This window comes from Penaeus chinensis, chromosome 34 (assembly GCF_019202785.1).
Source record: "Penaeus chinensis breed Huanghai No. 1 chromosome 34, ASM1920278v2, whole genome shotgun sequence".
NCBI classification, from domain to species: Eukaryota; Metazoa; Arthropoda; class Malacostraca; order Decapoda; family Penaeidae; genus Penaeus; species Penaeus chinensis.
The window spans coordinates 20,035,325-20,052,824 of record NC_061852.1 but is presented as its reverse complement, the minus strand read 5'-3'; the positions used below and the strand labels follow the sequence as shown (position 1 = coordinate 20,052,824).

Genomic DNA, 17,500 nt, shown 5'->3' with positions numbered 1-17,500 from the left:
ACGCGAAATGAAGAATCTTGCTCTGTAATGTACAGTTTGTGCAACTGAAATTTTTGTAGAATGATTTCAACGCTGTTCTTGACATAAACTCGGTGGTGTAATGTAGGTCAGTAAGCAATTCAAATCAATCGTATATTACAATTTACTAAATGAGATAAAATAGAATAATAACAACAGAAACAATGACAAAAAAACAAAAACGCATCGGCCGGGATACAGAACGTGAAGTATGATACTAAGGCATGATATTAATTAGGTTTAGAATCTGATGATTTAACTTAGCACCGAAACCTGAAGAAGTAAGACAATGGGACCAAACTTTTTCGGACGAACCCTTGGAAGCCAGAACACTCGTATTATCACACAGAAACGCCTTTTCCTAGAATAAGCTATTGACAGAAGAGGAGGCTATGAACGGAGGAAGAGTTTGCAAATTCTAGGGTATTTTCCTCTATTCGTTTATTTCAGCAATCATGATACTTTCAACTGTTGCGTGTTAATGTCACTTTTTTTTGTCTGTAATGTCACAACATGGTGACACTCAGTGAAGTCACAAGCTGGTGTCAACACAATGACTCAACAACACTACAAACCGCACATTAATATGTACACGGACGGACACATATACGAGTAAGTGTGTACAAAACCACGCACAGAAGTACGCACAACGTAAGTACATAGCACATAAGACAACAGACGATCACAGTCTCGAAACGACTCCTCTTCCGGTTCACCTTAAGGGTCACGGTTCAGCCGACCAGTCGCCAGGCGGTTCATTTGACGGTTTTCGCCCTTTCTTTCTTCTTTCCATCCTTTCTTTACCCTTTTTTAATATCCTTCCCCACTTCCCTCCCTCTCCTTCACAGTTAACCTCTCCCTTCCTTTGTCCTTTTCGTCCTCTTCCCTCTCATCCTACTCTCCTTCCTCCCTTTCCCCACTTCCCCAACTACGCCATCTCCCTCCTCCCCCCACTCCCCTTCCCCGGGGCCCCCTCCTTCCCCTCCCCCAGTACACAAGACGGGGCAAAGAGGGGGAGGCACTCCCTCAGCCCCGCCCCGAGACCAGCGGGCCCCTCTGGTACGGAATGGTCTGATTAGCCTGTAATTAGCAGAAATTAGTGAGTAAAGTGCGACAGCTGAGTCGTGGAGATAGTTAAGTTACAAGTGCTCGGACCCACCTACACTTTTATCACGAGTTAGCGACAGCCGCGGCTGGCTCTCTCTCTCTCTCTCTCTCTCTCTCTCTCTCTCTCTCTCTCTCTCTCTCTCTCTCTCTCTCTCTCTCTCTCTCTCTCTCTCTCTCTCTCTTGGTCGCGTTGGGTGTGTGGGTGTCGGGGTATTGGAAGGAGAATAGGGATTGGGAGGGAGGGAGGGAAGGAATGTAAAGGTAGGGGAGAGTGAGGGAAGGGAGAAGAAAGGAGACAGGCTAAAAGGGAGGGAGGGATGAGGGAAGAAGGAAGAAAAGGAATAGGGGGTAAAGGGAGGGGAGGGAGAGAAGGGAGGGATGGCAAGATATTGGATGGGAGAGAAAGAAAGGTAGGGAGAACGATGGATAAAAGGAAGGGAAGAGGTGTGAAAGGAAGAAAGGAAGGAAGAGAGAGAGAGAGAGAGAGAGAGAGAGAGAGAGAGAGAGAGAGAGAGAGAGAGAGAGAGAGAGAGAGAGAGAGAGAGAGAGAGAGAGAGGAAGGAATGGATGGCCTGAGGGAAAATGAGGGGGGGGGGGGAGGGTTGCCAAGGGAGAAAAAGTTTGAGAAGAGGAAAGCGAAGAGAGAAAGTGAGGGAAGGAGAGACAAAAAGAAACAAAAAAGAACTGTGGAGGGAAATGAACGCAAGAATGGGGACCAAAATAGATGAATAATTATAGAAGCAATGATGATATACAATAAAGTAAATTAACGTAGATGACGACGATAAAACACAACCAAGAGTAGCAGCACAAGGAAAGCAAAAGGGAGAGAAATTTGTAAGAGGGAATTAAAGACATACAGTATTATTTTTTTTTGTTTTTTTTAAATTAATGAGTTTGATAATTAAAGAAAGATAATGTGAGCAAAAAAGATAACAATAGAGAAGGAGAGGGAAACACGTGATAATGAGAATTAATCTGGAAAGGAATGCGCAAAAATAAGAAAAAGTAAAGTTGCAAATAGTGTTGCGATGCAGTATAACGAAGAAAAAAGATGGAATGGGAAAAGGAAAGAGAAGATAGGAAAATAGATTATTGGAACTGAGAAGAAGCGAAGGAGAGAAGAGAAGAGAGAGGAGATGAGATGAAACATGAGAAGAAAATCCAAACAGAAAAAAAAGGAAGATAACAAAGAGACGATTGAACGATGCAACGGCAAGAGATAAAAGAAAAAATACTGTATAAATATATAGATATAAAATTAAATACATTGATGGTAAAGAGAGAGAGAGAGAGAGAGAGAGAGAGAGAGAGAGAGAGAGAGAGAGAGAGAGAGAGAGAGAGAGAGAGAGAGAGAGAGAGAGAGAGAGAGAGAGAGAGAGAGAGGACGATTACGAGTACGAGAGACTAAGAGAAAGAAAGGAGAAATCTAGATACAGCTAGAGTGAGTCTGAGTATGAGAGAGAGAGGGAGAGAAGGAGAGAGAGAGAGAGAGTGTGTGTGTGTGTGTAAAGAACGTTCCCACTCCGTTCTCTTAACAAACGTTAACACCGAAATCGTGACTTGATATTTATGTCAGCGAACGCCAGGGCACTGCAGGACCCCGGTGGTTGTTGTGTCCCTCTTGCCCCGAGGGAGATATGATGTCAATGCTTATATATGGTGTCGTTGCAAAGCATTGTTAGTGGCGGCGCCGGCGGAATGGAGGCGGGTGCAAGAAACGGCCCCGTGATCGCCGTTAAATAACCCCGGAAATAATTGACAACGGCCGAGGAGGCAGTTCATTTCTGCTTGTTTCGCCGTTTCTCCTTTTTAGGGGGGTGGGGTTTCTTTTATTGTATATTGTCTTATAGTTAATGTTAATGTATATTAAGTGGATGTTTCGTAATAACAAAACAAAAACAAATGTTATTTGACGTGTTGCGTCCAGTTGTTATATATATAAATATATATATATATATATATATATATATATATATATATATATATATGTATATATTTTTTTTTTTAGCGTCTTTCTGTTTTATCGTTTTATTGTAGTCCTTTCTGCTCTTTTTCCCATCTTTAAATGAGTTTCGGATAGCTTGATAACTCGGATACACTGTCGAATAACGTAAAATTCCTCACCCTTATTTCGTTATATTCTGTTTTCATCGGATTAAAAATGCCTCTCCTGTATATATTAATGTCTATTGGTATGTAAGAATAAAAATGCTAAATAGGTACACACGAAGCGCCAGATTATACTGAATTACAATGATAAAGATTATTTTCTATAAGAATGTTCGTAACAAGGAGAATAGAAGGGGGGAGGGGGAAGAGGAGGGTAGGGGGAGGGGGGGGGAGGGAAGTAAGGAGAACAACTTTCCATCGAAGTCGTGGTCATAAGGTGAGTTCACGAAGTCAGAGAGTGCTTTGCATTTAGTGTGAAAAGAGTGAAAGGGTGCCCGTGGCATGAAGTTTGGTGAGTCAAGTGAGAAGTAAAGTAAGTGGGTTTTCTACAGCCCCAGAAGAGAAACCACGAACACTTTGTCATATCGACTGATCTGTGCTGTTGCGTGCACGCTTTCGGACGAGCCGTGTTTGTTCTCTAGTGCCCGCGCGGCTGTTGACTATCATGGCCTGTTGATTTAATCGTGTTTTTGGCGTGTACGATAAAATGCGGTTGGAGAAATAAAAGAAAGTCTCTTTATACTTACTGGTTGGATGATGGATTAGTGAATGGGTAATACATGAAACAAACAGCACGCACGGAGCTACATGTCAATACATTTTGATGAACTGGGGTTGTATTGCCGCTGCGTTTGCGTGCGTGTCAGCTTGCTTGTGCAAAGCTGAAGAAAAAAATCTCCATTAGATAGGGTAAAGGAGAAAGAAAGAAAAAAAAAAATCTAAAAAAAAAAAAAAAGTTTGGACTCGGCGGCGGTGTCTGGCATCTTTCCCAAGAGCGTCAGTTAGCAGAAGAAAAAGAAAATGGCCTCTTTCTATGCTAATTATTGGAGTGAATTCTTGTCTGCCTTTCTGAGATGTTCTCGTGCACGAGTCTTGTTAGGGATAATCTACCTCGCAGTCTTTTGTTTTTATTCAGGGGGTCCGCACTAGCGCCCCCCCCCCCCCCCCCTCCAACAAATAGAGGCGACGGTTAGGCGATAAACACAGTGATTGTGTAAATGGCTTACGAATTGCTTCCTGTGTGATTGTGTACGTAAATAGGCCATGCTAATTTCGGCTAACTACGTAACAGCCACTTGCTCGCGCTTTTAAGAATGGCGAGGGGGTGGGGATGAGGGCAGTGGGTGGGGTGGGGGGAGGCAAAGGGGAGTCCTAATAGCCCTGAGTTAACGTCTCTGAGAGGAACCTTATCTGGCGCGGGAGTGTGCGAGTGTAACAAGGCCTCCGTTACAGGTATTGTGTTGTGAGCAGCGCCTTACCAAACGCCTTGATAACGAGGCGCTGCAAGAACTTGGTGGACTTGGGGGGGGGGGGGGGAGGGTTGAAATGGACACTTATACGCCGTTGTTTTATTTTTCCTTTTCTTTCTATATTCTTAAAATTATTTCCTTCGTCTCCTTCCTTTTTTTTTATTATTTCCTATGTCTCCTTTCATTTCTGTTATCTTTTCTTATTAGTTTTCTTCTTTTTACTTCCTTTTCTAATTGTTTATTCTGCTTTTGTTTGTTTTTCCATTACTTATTACTGAGTTTTTTTCTTTATTGTCAACAAACCAGGGATTAACACGAGGAAGAATTAAACAGTTCCTGCATACAACCTCAAATTATGTATGTACTATTTCCACCATCTCCCCTCCTTCCTCTCACCCCCCCCCCCCCCCCCGTTTCCTCTTTCCTCTTACACTCTTTCCTCTCACCGCCATTCCTCTCCCCTTTTCTCCCTTCCAAGTAAAGGAAGGGAAGGGAGAGAGAGAGAGAGAGAGAGAGAGAGAGAGAGAGAGAGAGAGAGGAAGGAGAGGACAGAGAATGCAAAGGGAGAGAGGAATGAAGGAAAGTGTGGAGGGGGAGAGAGGGAGGAAGAGGAGGACGCAAGGGAAGAGAGGAAGGAAAGAGAAAGGGGGGTAAGGGAGGAAGGGGGCAGGGGGTAAGGGAGGAAGGGGGCAGGGGGTAAGGGAGGAAGGGGGCAGGGGGGTAAGGGAGGAAGGGGGTAGGGGGGTAAGGGAGCCGAAGCGACTGGGTACGCACTGACACGGTTCCAGAACGGCAAACAACCTCCGGTATGCCTGTGTGACCTTTTCATGACACGCACTCTGCTTGCACATTGTATATTGACCTATCACAGCCTGCACGACCGCTCTCCCGGAGCCTGTAGTCTGTAGCCATTAATATTTACAAACTCTGGCGGACAAACATGGACACGGAGCGGCGGCCGTGAGATGTGGTCAAGATTTTTTTTTTTCTTTTTTTCTTTTTTTTTTTTTGGGGGGAGGTTATTGATGTCGTATTGATACTCTTGTGATTTCATGTCAGGCCCAAGCGCGCTATTTCTCTCTCACTCTTACTCTTTGTCTGTTTGTGTATATATGTATGTGTATATATATGTATTTAGATAGATATACATACATACATGTATATGTTTTCATATTTAACACACACACACACACACACACACACACACACACACACACACACACACACACACACACACACACACACACACACACACACAGCCTTCCTCCTCCCCCTCCCTCCTTCCGGCGAGTCGAAACGAAGAGGGGCATTTCAGGGTCACTTATCAATATTAGCCTTGTTTTGTTCTTGCCGTTGTTTGCGTCCATAGCATGCATACCGGAGGAACGCAGAACCTTAGGGATTAATTGGCCGGAGTCGAGACTTTGTGACAATTTGTTTGGCTTTGTGTTTTTCTTTGGATTCTCGGCTTCTCCCAATTAACGCCGGACGAAATGATCGCGGCGAAATGGACAGTGTTTGTAAACGCCGTTGCTAGAAGGAAGGCAGGAAGCGGGTTTTGTTTGTGCTTTACGATTGAATACATTCATATATGCATACATTAATTTCTCTCTATCTCTCTCCCTCTCCCTCCCCCTCCCCATCCCCCCTTCCCCCCTCCCTCCCTACTCCCTTTCCCTCCCTCTCTCTCTATCTCTCTACCCCCATTTCTCTCCCACCCCCTCTCCTTCCTTCACCCTCCTCCTCCCCTTCCCTATGCCTTTCCCTCTCTTCCTCCATCTCCCCCACTCCCTCCCTTTCTCTGTTTCTTCCTTTCTCTCCCCATGCCCTCCTTCCTTCCTTCCCTCCCAACCTCCCTCCTCCCTCCCTCAACACCCTCCTTCCCTCCCAACACGGTCACTTATTCCGTGATAGGTTGCAGAATCTCCGCCCGAATAACACTCATTGCAACTCCTGCAATAGGGAAATAAATAAGATAATGATTACTTTTTCTTCTCTCAATATTTGGTTTTCTTTATTATTTTTTTTCTACACACACACACACACATACACACACACACACACACACACACACACACACACACACACACACACACACACACACACACACACACACACACACACACGCACATATACACATATTTTTTGGGGGTGAGGGGGGGGAGAAATGCCATGATGATTACTTTTCCGTCCCTCTGATTTGCTTTTTTTTTCCTTATTTTTTTCAACATTATCATCATTATCATGCATCAAATTCATCACTATCATCGCCACCACCACTGCCAACCCCCCCCTCACCACCATCATCGTCATCATCGTCATCATTAGTGAAACAAGCGACTCTCGGACGGCCATAACGCGTGAAGGTGCCGGGAATGCGGCGAGTCACTTTCATTTTACGACGGGAATAAAGTCATAATTTAATAAACTTGATGAATTTAAAAGGGGGAAAAAGAGAGAGAATAGTCTATTTGCAACATCATGCGTCATTGCATGAACAGTGAAGTGCTTTCGAGTACATGCATGCAACTGGCATCATGCTGACGCCGTTTAATGTATTGTTGCAAAAGCAGCGTTGCTTACGTACAAAATCATCTTGCTTAAATGCTGATTTATTTACATGTCTTTTGCAATAAACACTCGCAGGAGGTTTTTTGCTTACATGTGAAAAGTAGAGAAATAAACTCTTAACAGGCATTGTTTATATTGCACAATATGCAACGAAGAACAAAGGCAAAGTTGATAAATATATTGTTCCGTGTAACAACATATCTGAAGTGCGCAGTTCAAAATCCATAACACAAAATCTGCGCTTGTGAGGTTGAACTTTCCGTGCGGTGAACATTACACATGATAAGTAGACGCATAACCTTTGCTCTTTTAAAGTGAACATTGCTACATGTAGAGTGCATGATCAAAAATATTTCTAATTTCCGTTCTTATGCAATGCACGCAACATGAATAGAAAATGGACACATTAGATGTGTTCTTCTGAATTGAATTTTACGACACGATGAACATATATCTAGTAACAAATACACAATCCTTATTCTTGTGTAATGAACACAGCAAATCAAATACTAATCAGACACCATTGTTCTTGTTCAACGAACACCCACTACAATGAACATTTAACTAGAATTAGCCTCAGAATCCTTATACTTTTTCAAATGGACACAATACGACCAACAAGACACTAAACCCCATTCATTGTGCACTGAGCACAGCCCGTTGAACACAAATGAACTTCACATACACGCCCCTTTTCTCATACAGTGAAAACCAACCGCGCATCTGAGTAATTATCACACAATTACAATACAATTATCCGGCCACTAAACCTATTGTGAAAGTGTACATAAAAACATAGGGAGGAGGCAGAAAGAAGTGTTCTTAATAGGGGGAATTGGCAAGCGAGTGAAGAAAGCTCTCGGGCGTAAAATATCATGGGATCATGAAGACAGACCGAGGAACTTCCAGCTGCGAGCGGCGTCTTCGCGTGCGCCCGCGGCCGGCCTCCTCACAGTACTTGTTTGTGCGCGGCGGTCGGTGGCGAAGTGCTGGGGGGGGAAGGGGGGCATGTGCATGTATCTTTGAGTACAAAGTGATACACACATAGACACCTACGTACACAAGTATGTCGATACACATGCGGGTACGGAAGTGCTAACACGTACGTTTACGTGCGGGTGTTTGGATATTTATTTCGATTTCTCGTTTTTTATTCCCCATATGTATTATTTTATATGATGTCTTATGATATACTTTCAAAGGTATTCTCATTCTCATTCCCCTTTTCGGATTTTCTCACTTTCCTCTCACTTGATTCCTTCTCTCCCTATTTCCCATTTCGTTCTCACTCATCCCTTTCTTCTCCCCCTTTTCTCATTTTCTCCTCTCCCTCCACTCTCACCCGTGTTTCTCCTTTCCTCCTTCCCTCCCACTCTACTAATTTTTCACCTTTCCTCCTTTCCTTCTACTCTACCCATTTTTCTCCTTCCCTCCTTCCCTCCCACTCTACCCATTTTTCACCTTTCCTCCTTCCCTCCCACTCTTACCCAATTTTCACCTTTCCTCCTTCCCTCCCACTCTCACCCAATTTTCTCCTTCCCTCCTTTCCTTCTACTCTACCCATTTTTCACCTTCCCTCCTTCCCTCCCACTCTCACCCAATTTTCTCCTTCTCTCCTTCCCTCCCACTCTCACCCACTTACTCACGTTCTCCCTCTCCCTCTCTTTCTCAGGACGACGGTGTGTTGGAGGAGGGAGAAGGAGCTGGCGCCATCAACCTGTCCGCTCGACCGTCTCGCCAGCCGTCGCCGCTTGACTCTGAACAGGTAAAGAGACACAAGGTGAATAAAGGGGAATAGGGTGAATAGAGGAGACGAGGTGAATAAGGGAGAATAGGGTGAATAGAGGAGACGAGGTGAATAAGGGAGAATAGGGTGAATAGAGGAGAAAAAGTGAAGAAAGGGGAATATGGTGAATAGAGGAGACGAGGTGAATAATGGGGAATAGGGTGAATAGAGGAGACGAGGTGAATAAGGGAGAATAGGGTGAATAGAGGAGACAAGGTGAATAAAGGGGAATAGGGTGAATAGAGGAGACGAGGTGAATAAGGGAGAAAAGGATGAAAAGAGGAGACAAAATGAATAAAGGAAAATGGAAAGAATAAAGAAGGCACAAGGTGAATCAAGAAGAATGAATAAAGATGAATAGGAGACAGAAGACGAATAAAAGAGTAAATGGATCAAACAAGTGGATGAGTGAGTGAATAAATAGGTGAATGAGAGGGTAAATAGGTAAATTAATGGGTAATTAGGTAAAAGACATGGATGAGTGAGTGAATAAGAAGATGAATAAATGGGTAAGTAATGAAAAGGGATGAATGAGTGAACGGACAGATAAAGCAGATGGATAGATGAATAAATAAAGCGGATGGATAATTTAATAAATAAGTAGGTAAACAGATAAATCAGATGGATAAATAAGTAAGTAAATAAAGGAGATGGATAAGTGAGTGAATAAATAAGTGGATAATTAGATGGGCAAACGAATAGATAGATAAATAGATAGAGAAAGCGACCCACAAATATGAGTGAAAGAATAAAAAGTGATAGACCAAGGAATGAAAATAGAAGAATAAGAAAGAGAACAAGAATAAGAATGGGTCGAATGAAAGCGAGAGAGAAAAAAAACTAAACAATAGAAGATAAGTAAGAGAGAAATTAAATAAAAGTGAGGAAAAAGAGAGAGGAAAAAAAAAGAAATTCGAAAATGAATGATTTCCTCTCGATTTCATCCTGTTTTATGTGTTTTTATATTGATTTATTACATTAAATTATTCAATATATGATTTATTTATTATATATATGTATATATTTTTTTCACGTCAGCAAGACAGGGTAGTGGGATGGGGAGAGGGAGAGGGAGGGGAAGGGAAGGAGAGGGAAAAAGAGGGGAGAGGAGGGAGAGGGAGAGGGAGAGGGAAAGGGAGGTTAAGGGAGAGGTGGAGGGAAAGGGAGGGGGAGGGGGAGGAAGAAGGAGGGGAGAAGGGGGGGGGAGGGGGGCACGCGACGGCATCATGCAAGGTATCGAGTGAGTGATAACATGCACAGTGTTATCGGAAGAAAGAAATTGGTGTTCTGTATCAGCCAAGTCGCCTGTTGTGAGAATGTGTCGAGACGTTATTGCAATGTGGCTGTTCGTGTTGCATGTCGTTGTTGTTTGTTTTATTATTATTATTATTATTATTATTATTATTATATATATTTTTTTACTATTTGAAGGGGAGGGGGGTAGTGGGAGGCCGTGAGAGGCAATGTGTGTGTGTGTGTGTGTGTGTGTGTGTGTGTGTGTGTGTGTGTGTGGGTGTGTGTGTGTGTGTGTGTGTGTGTGTGTGTGTGTGTGTGTGTGTGTGTGTGTGTGTGATTGTGATTGTGATTGTGATTATATATATAGTCCAAAGGCCCACTTATGTATTCCCTTGAAGTAAGTAATAAGTTCATATGCGAATAACTGAACAAACCACTCCTTAAGAAATAATTTTTAAAAGAATATAGAAAAGCATAAATAATAAATAAATAACAAATTCATTACTATTACGCAGCAAAACGTATAATACCCCTCCTTTCTCGTATTTTTTTCTCTCTCTCGCAAAGCTTCTAGAATATTCCCGGTTCGTGTGATATCTCTTTCTCAAATGTCAGTGGACAGTGAAAGTTTTTTTATCGGCAAAAGTATCCTCTCGTCTCTTTGTAGTTTATTATGCAACGAAAAAAAAGAATGTTCTGGAACTGTAGAGAGTAAGTGGTATTTGTACTTGTGTTTGTTTGTTTGTTTGAGGGTACAGGTATTACCCTTGCTAGGTTCTTTGGTTGCTTTATCATTATTGTGGGCATAGTTCGTTTTTGGTTGGTGGTGGTTTGTTCCCCTTTTGTTTTTTTGGAAAAATTTAAAGGTTCGGTTATTCTTTTTAATACAAGTTTTTTTAGTATTAATATTTTTTTTATTTTTTTATTACCTTTCCCCCTCTTTTTTTGCTTATCCCCTTTTCTCATCTCTCTCTCCCCTCTCTTTTCTCTCTACCTTACTCTCTCTCCCCCGTCTCCATCTCCTCTCACCCTTTCCTTCTCACTCCCCCTCACTCCTCACCCCCTCTCGATCCTCTTTCCCCTCTCTCCATCCCCCCATTTCTTCATCGCTCCTCTCTCCCCTCCATCGACCATCCACCCCATCACTCCTAAACCTCTCGCTCCCCCTCTTCTCGCCCTCCGTCTTCTCTCTCTCCCAACTCCCCCTCTCGCCTCCCCTCCATCCGTCCCCCCTCCCTCTACCCTCTCCCTCTCTTCACTCTCACTCTCACTCTCCCCTCCCTCCTCAATCTCATTCAAACATCGTTTTCCCTTCATTTTTTCCCTTCTCCCCCCCCTCCGTTCCACTCTTCCTCCTCTCTCGTCTCTCTCTCAGTCTCTACTCATCTCTCTCCCCCTCTCTCCTCTCTCTCCTTCACTCCCCTCTTCTCCTCTCGTCTCTCTCTCGTCTCTCTCTCCTCTCATCTCTCATCTCTCCGCTCTCTACTCTTCTCTCTTCCTCGTCTCCTCTCTTCTCTCTCCTTCTCTTTGCCTATGCCAAACTCGTCATTTCTCTATCTATCCATTATCTCCTTCTTTTTCTAAAGGATAAAAAGGTGTTTGTGTGTTTTTTTGTTTTTTTATCTGATTTTTGTGTGTTTATGTGTGTGTGTGTGTGTTTTTGTGTTTGTGTGTTTTTTTTATCTGATTTTTGTGTGTTTATATATGTGTGTGTGTGTTTTTTTGTGTGTGTTTGTGGTGATCGAAAGTGATTAACGGCCAATTAATTTTGAGGTTTCCGTTGTTTGTCTGTTGAGAATTGGAGAGCAACAGAAGAATTTTTATGAGGCGTTGTAGGTAGTGAGAGAATTGGGAGGTGAGATGGGAGAGAGAGAGAGAGAGAGAGAGAGAGAGAGAGAGAGAGAGAGAGAGAGAGAGGAGAGAGAGAGAGAGAGAATGTGGGGTGAATAGATTATAGATTTTTTTTCCCTCTGTCCTTCTGCCTCCCTCTCCTCGTCCCCTCACTTCCATCCCCCTTCCCCCCTATCCACCTCCCCTCCCCCATCTTCCCCCCTTTCCCCTCTCACCTCTCCCATCTTCCTCCGTCCTCCCTCTCTCCAACTCTCTTCTCCTCACTCTTCTCCTCTCCCTCTCTTTTCTCTCTCGTTCTCCTCTCCTATCTCTCTCCCTTCTCTCCATCCGCTCCCCCGACTTCCCCGTACCTCCCCCTCCCTCTCGCTCTCGCTCTCTCTCTCACTCCTTCTCCCGTCTTCATCCCCACGCTCGGTCCTTTTTCTCCCCTTTTCTCCCCCGCTCTCCATTTTCCCCCCCACTACCACTCTTCTCTTCGCATCTTCCCTTCCGCTTCTCCTTCTCCGCTTCTTCCCCGCCCTCCCTTTCCTTCCCCTCCCACCCTTTTACCCCCCCCTTCCCTCACCCCTCCCTCTCCCTCCCCCCCTTCTAAACCCCCCCCCCCTTCCCCTCCCAAAACTCCCTGAACCCCGTGTGGGATTAGAACATTATTAGCATCTGCTTGGGCGCACGGTATTCAGCCCTCCTGTAGCTAAAGACACAAATACGCGACCAAGGTGTGTGCTCACAACTGCCTCACTGGATGACAAATACGGGGCAAGCAGCCGGAAACAGGCAAACAAGCAAGCGAGCGAACGGGGGAAAACAAAGGTAAACAAGAAAAGGTAAAGCAAACCGTTGGAAAAAAAAGAAAGGATAAAAAAAAAGAGAGAGAGAGGAAAAGTATGTATGTTAAAGCAAGCAGAGTAAACAAAATGGGTTAAGATCAACGTTGCAAGCAGAGTAAAATAAACAAAGCAAGCAGGACCAATATGTCGAAGCAATGCAATATAAAAGCAAGTGCACTCATACCCCCCCCCCCCCTAAACTCCACCTCCTCCCTCGCCTGTCCAAGCGTCCTTCTCCCCCTCCCTCCTCCCCCCTCCCCTCCTCCAAGGCCCTCACCTTCAAAGGCAAAAAGCCAAACTGCATGTGTGTGTCCTTTATAGAAATCCGCCCGCCACCCTCCCATCTCCTATCGCCCCCACCCAACCCCCTCCCCCTCCCACCCTTTGCCACCCCAGCCCACTCTCCCCTCCTTTCCTCCTTTCCCCCTCCCCCCTTCCCCTCCCCTTTCTCCCTCCTATTCTCCCTCCCACCCCCCTTCCCCCTCCCCCTTTCCCTCACCCACCCTGTCAAAACCCCAAACTGTTTACTCCTTCGCCTTTCGACACAATCTGTTTACCGCAGCCCCGAAAAACAGGGGCAGACTTGCCCAAACCACCAATCTCGAAGCCAAAAAAAGGTTTCCCCTAAGCCTACCCCAAAACCCGGGGAAAGTGTAAAGGGATGCGCTTAGCCGGGAGGGGAGGGGGGGGAGGGTAAGGGCGAGGTAGGGGAGGGAAGGTAAGGGTTAGGTAGGGGGGGAGGTAAGGGGGTTAGGGGGAAGTTAAGGGGGGATAGGTTGGGGAGGTTTTTGGGGAGGTATAGGAGTTGGGGGGAGGTTAAGTAAAGGGAATAGGTAGGGGAAAAAAGAGGGGGGGTTTTTTGGGGGGGGTGGGGACCGGGTTTAGAGAGTAGGAGGGGGGGGGGAAGGAACGGGGGGAAATGTTGGGAGGGGAAAAGGGTTGGGGAACTGGTTAGTTTAAGGAGAAAAAAAGGGGGTTGTTAAGGGAGGGTGTAGGGTTAAGGGGTATTTGGGTGGGAAAGTGGAGGGAAGGGAAGGGCAAGGAGAGGGGGGGGAAGGGGGATAAGGGAATAAGTTAGGGTATGTAAGATTGGGGTATATAGGGTAACATGCGGGAGGGGAAAGGGGGGGGTTTTTAAGGGAATAGGTAAGGGGGATGTAAGGTAAGAGTATTTGAGAGGACCCAGTATGGGAGATAGAGAGAGGGGAGGCAGGGAAATAAGTTGGGCGAGGGCATAGATGAGGTAGAGATGCATGGGTATCAGGTGGGGATGGTAGGAGGGGGAGGGGTATAGGAGAGGGTGTGGGCGTTAGATGTAGGCGTTATGTTGTAAGTGGAAGGCGGAGGATCGGGAAGAAATGTGGGTAGGTGGAGCGATGGGGGGGGGGGGGGGGGGGGGGGAGTGTAACTTGGAGAAGCAGAAAGGAGGGGGAAAGAGGGGAGAGAATGCGAGAGTGAAGAGCTGAGGATATTGGGGTAAATGATAAGGAAAAGACGGTTAGGGTAAGTACTGGCGGTTAAAGGACCTGGGGAGTAGAGGAAAGTCTTGATAAAATGTGTAATAAAAAGGTTGAAAAAAGAGAATGAGAAGAGGACGATTTAGTGAAATTTCGGTGTAATTCTTTTTTTTTTTTTTTTTTTTAAGATTTAAGAAAAGACACACGAGTTTGTCACTGTTACAGATATCAAGCGATTTAATACAGATAAATGTACAGCTAAGTGATATATAAGGATAACATAAAAATAAATACAATACTACCGGTATATAATGCCCCCAGAATCCTCAAAACGAACCATCCTAAAAAAAGGAATTTAATTTGTAAAAGACACAGAAAAAGAAAGGAAAAGAAAAAAAAAATACCAATTGAACAAACCGCCAAACCTTTCACGAAAGAACCAAGAAGAATTAATATTAGAGCATCTTTAGTGTAGAACAGAGATGAGCTTTCATCTCGGGAGAAGCAAGATGGCCGACTGGAGAGGCAGCTGGCTCGTCACGAAAGATCAGTCATTAATTATCAACAGGGAGCGTGTGTGGTTGCGCTCGCGACACGCCGGGGTAAATCGCCGGCAGGAATCGTCAGAAGTCGGGAGAATTCGGCGGGAATCCGTGTCAGCTTGCTTGGGAGATCATCAGGGAAACGGTAGGAATTTGAGAGAAATCGCGTCGGGAATCGTCTGTAACTATCGTCGGTAATCATTTGGGAATCGTCGGAACTTGAAGGAATCGTTGGGAAATAGTCATCGCCCTCAGGAATCGCTAGGAATCGTCAGAACTTGAAGGAAATCGTCCAGAATCAATAAATCGCCAACAGGAATTACCGGGAATCGTCTATAATTGAAAGAAATCGTAAGAATTTATGCGATAAACTATTGTCAGCCACTGTCGGAGGCCATCAGGAATTAAGAAGAATTCACCGGGGAAGAAGTATCAGTAGCATTCGGAAATCGAAAGGAATCGCCAGAACTTAAAATTAAGAAATCGTTTGATGTCGTTGCGAAATAATGACAGAAACGAACAGAAATCGCTTTCTTTCTTTTTTCATTCGCAAAGATCCTCAAAAAAAAAAAATTCAGATACCATTAGAAAAAAAAAAAAATCTTCGGAAACCATCGTCGGAAATAATCAGGAATCATCCGTGTCTGGTGCGTTCTGCGTAGGTGGGGGACGACCCTCCGGCACCCGTACACAAGTGCCCGAGGTCGTGCGGGGTGGTCGGGATGCCCTCCCTCTCCCCCCCTCCCCCTTCTTCCCTCCCCCTCCAATCCCGTCGCCCCTCCCCGCCTCCTTACGCCCACGTTGTGCATTTTGGAGTTTTTTTTGGGGGGGGGGAGGAGGGAGATAGTTTTGAGGGTGGTAATGATGGTGGTAATGATAGTGTGTATGATAAAAGAGGAATAGGAAGGAGATCAGGAATGATTAATGATATTACATGAAGGATGAGGGAAATAGGGCCTTACCTAAATCCGAAGAAAAAAAAAAACGGCTTGATTCCAAAAGGAGGAAAGAGAGAAAGCACGACTTTGCTTTACGTCTTCTCCAAATTCTTCCTCTCTCTTTCTCTCTCTCGCCCTCCGTCCTCCTTCCGCCTTCCTGTAACATCTACACGTTAGAATCACTCTAGATCACACTGTGTTTACCCGACAGACGCATTTATAAATCATAGTTGAGACTCCAAGAAACAGTTTACCCGATCCTGGAGCCCGAAATAGAGCCAAGCATAAACACAGCCGATACTGCACGCGCTTTCGGATACCATGCGGGGCTTAAAACGCGGGCATTTTTTTGGCCCTGACTTCCATAGGGCGCCTGCTTGCCAAAAAGCTTTTTTTTAATTGCAATTACAATAGGGAGTTAAAGGGGACCACTACTCCATCTGCAAGCTGGCTTGGGGCCGGGGGCAAGTCCCAAGCGGAAGGGTCTGACCGTGCCATCTGCATTGCTTCGGGATCCGTTTGGCCGAGCCCAAATCGCTTTTTTAAATTGGGCTTTCTGTTTTTTTTGCTTTCTTGTTTTTTTTCCCCTTTGCGTATCTCAGGACGATCTCGAGGGTTGGAAATTTTTGTCCCCATATTTTTTGGGGGGCGCAGGCCTCTCTCGTCTCCTCTCTCTTCTCTCTTTCCCTTTACACTCTCCTCTCTCCTCACTTTTTTCTCCTAACTCACTTCTCCCTCTTCTCTTCGCTTCTACACCCCTCTCCTCTCCTCTCCACACCCCAACCCTTCCTCTTTCTCCACACACACACACACGCGTGCAAACACACACACACCTCTTCGTTGAGTGCGTAACCGAAGCGCAGGGCTGTCAGCACCTTGCCGTAACTTCATAATTTGATGGCGTCGGGAACATAAAGCGGGGTTTTAGTGAATCTGTCACTCTTTCCCGCACCACCATTTACACCGTCTCATCTCGCCAGTACCGCACACCTTCGCTTATTTACACTGTCGTTGCCAGTAATTTCCAACTCTCCTCCCCCCTCCCAATCCCCCCCTTTCCCCTTTAAATACACCTTGTATGCGCCGTTTACCTCATATCCTACAACATATTCTAACGCCCGCATATACACTACATGTCCCCCCTGCTACCCACCATCAAACCCACCCAGCCCACCCCCCACGTCGAAAGACGGGGACTGCTGTGACCAACTGGAAAATTTTAGAATGGGGCATTAAGGTTGCGTTAAAATTCACATTATAGCGAGTACACTCAGGGCCAAAGGGGCTGTGGAATGAGGAGAGAAGATAGGGGAAAGAAAAGAAAATAGATAAGTAAATAGAACACATGGATCTTTTTTTTAGACAATGTTTACTTTCACAGTGTGTGAGTTAGTGGTCACTTACTGTATATTTTCGGGGGGTAACGCTTAATATATTTGACAGCGGAGACAATCAAATACACACAAGTATGGTGGCAGATATGACATCCACGTGATATTTCAAGGTAAACGTCTACATAGAGTGAGAAGTAGAGAAAGGCGAGAGACAAAAAGAAAGATACGTTGTCATTTTTTTTTATATTTTATCTATAAACAGGGGTTGTTTACTGAAGTTTGTTGATAGATAAAAAATTTAGGTTGGTGTGAAATCGACAGAAAAATTGGAAAAAGGAAGAACCCAAAAAAGGGGAAAAAAAAGGGCAGAAGGAGAAAAGGAAGAGGAAAGAGGGGAGGGGATAGGAAAGA

General features: G+C 44.8%; 1 protein-coding gene across 1 annotated transcript in view; it reads left to right on the top strand.

Moving 5' to 3' along the window:
• The first annotated feature begins 8,740 nt into the window (after positions 1–8,740).
• The window catches only part of LOC125043458 (forkhead box protein P1-like), a 178,016-nt gene continuing 169,256 nt past the window's right edge, over positions 8,741–17,500 (top strand). The window contains exon 1 of the mRNA XM_047639531.1: positions 8,741–8,883. The gene's annotated coding sequence lies outside the window, so the exon portion shown is untranslated. The remainder of the gene's footprint in view (positions 8,884–17,500) is intronic.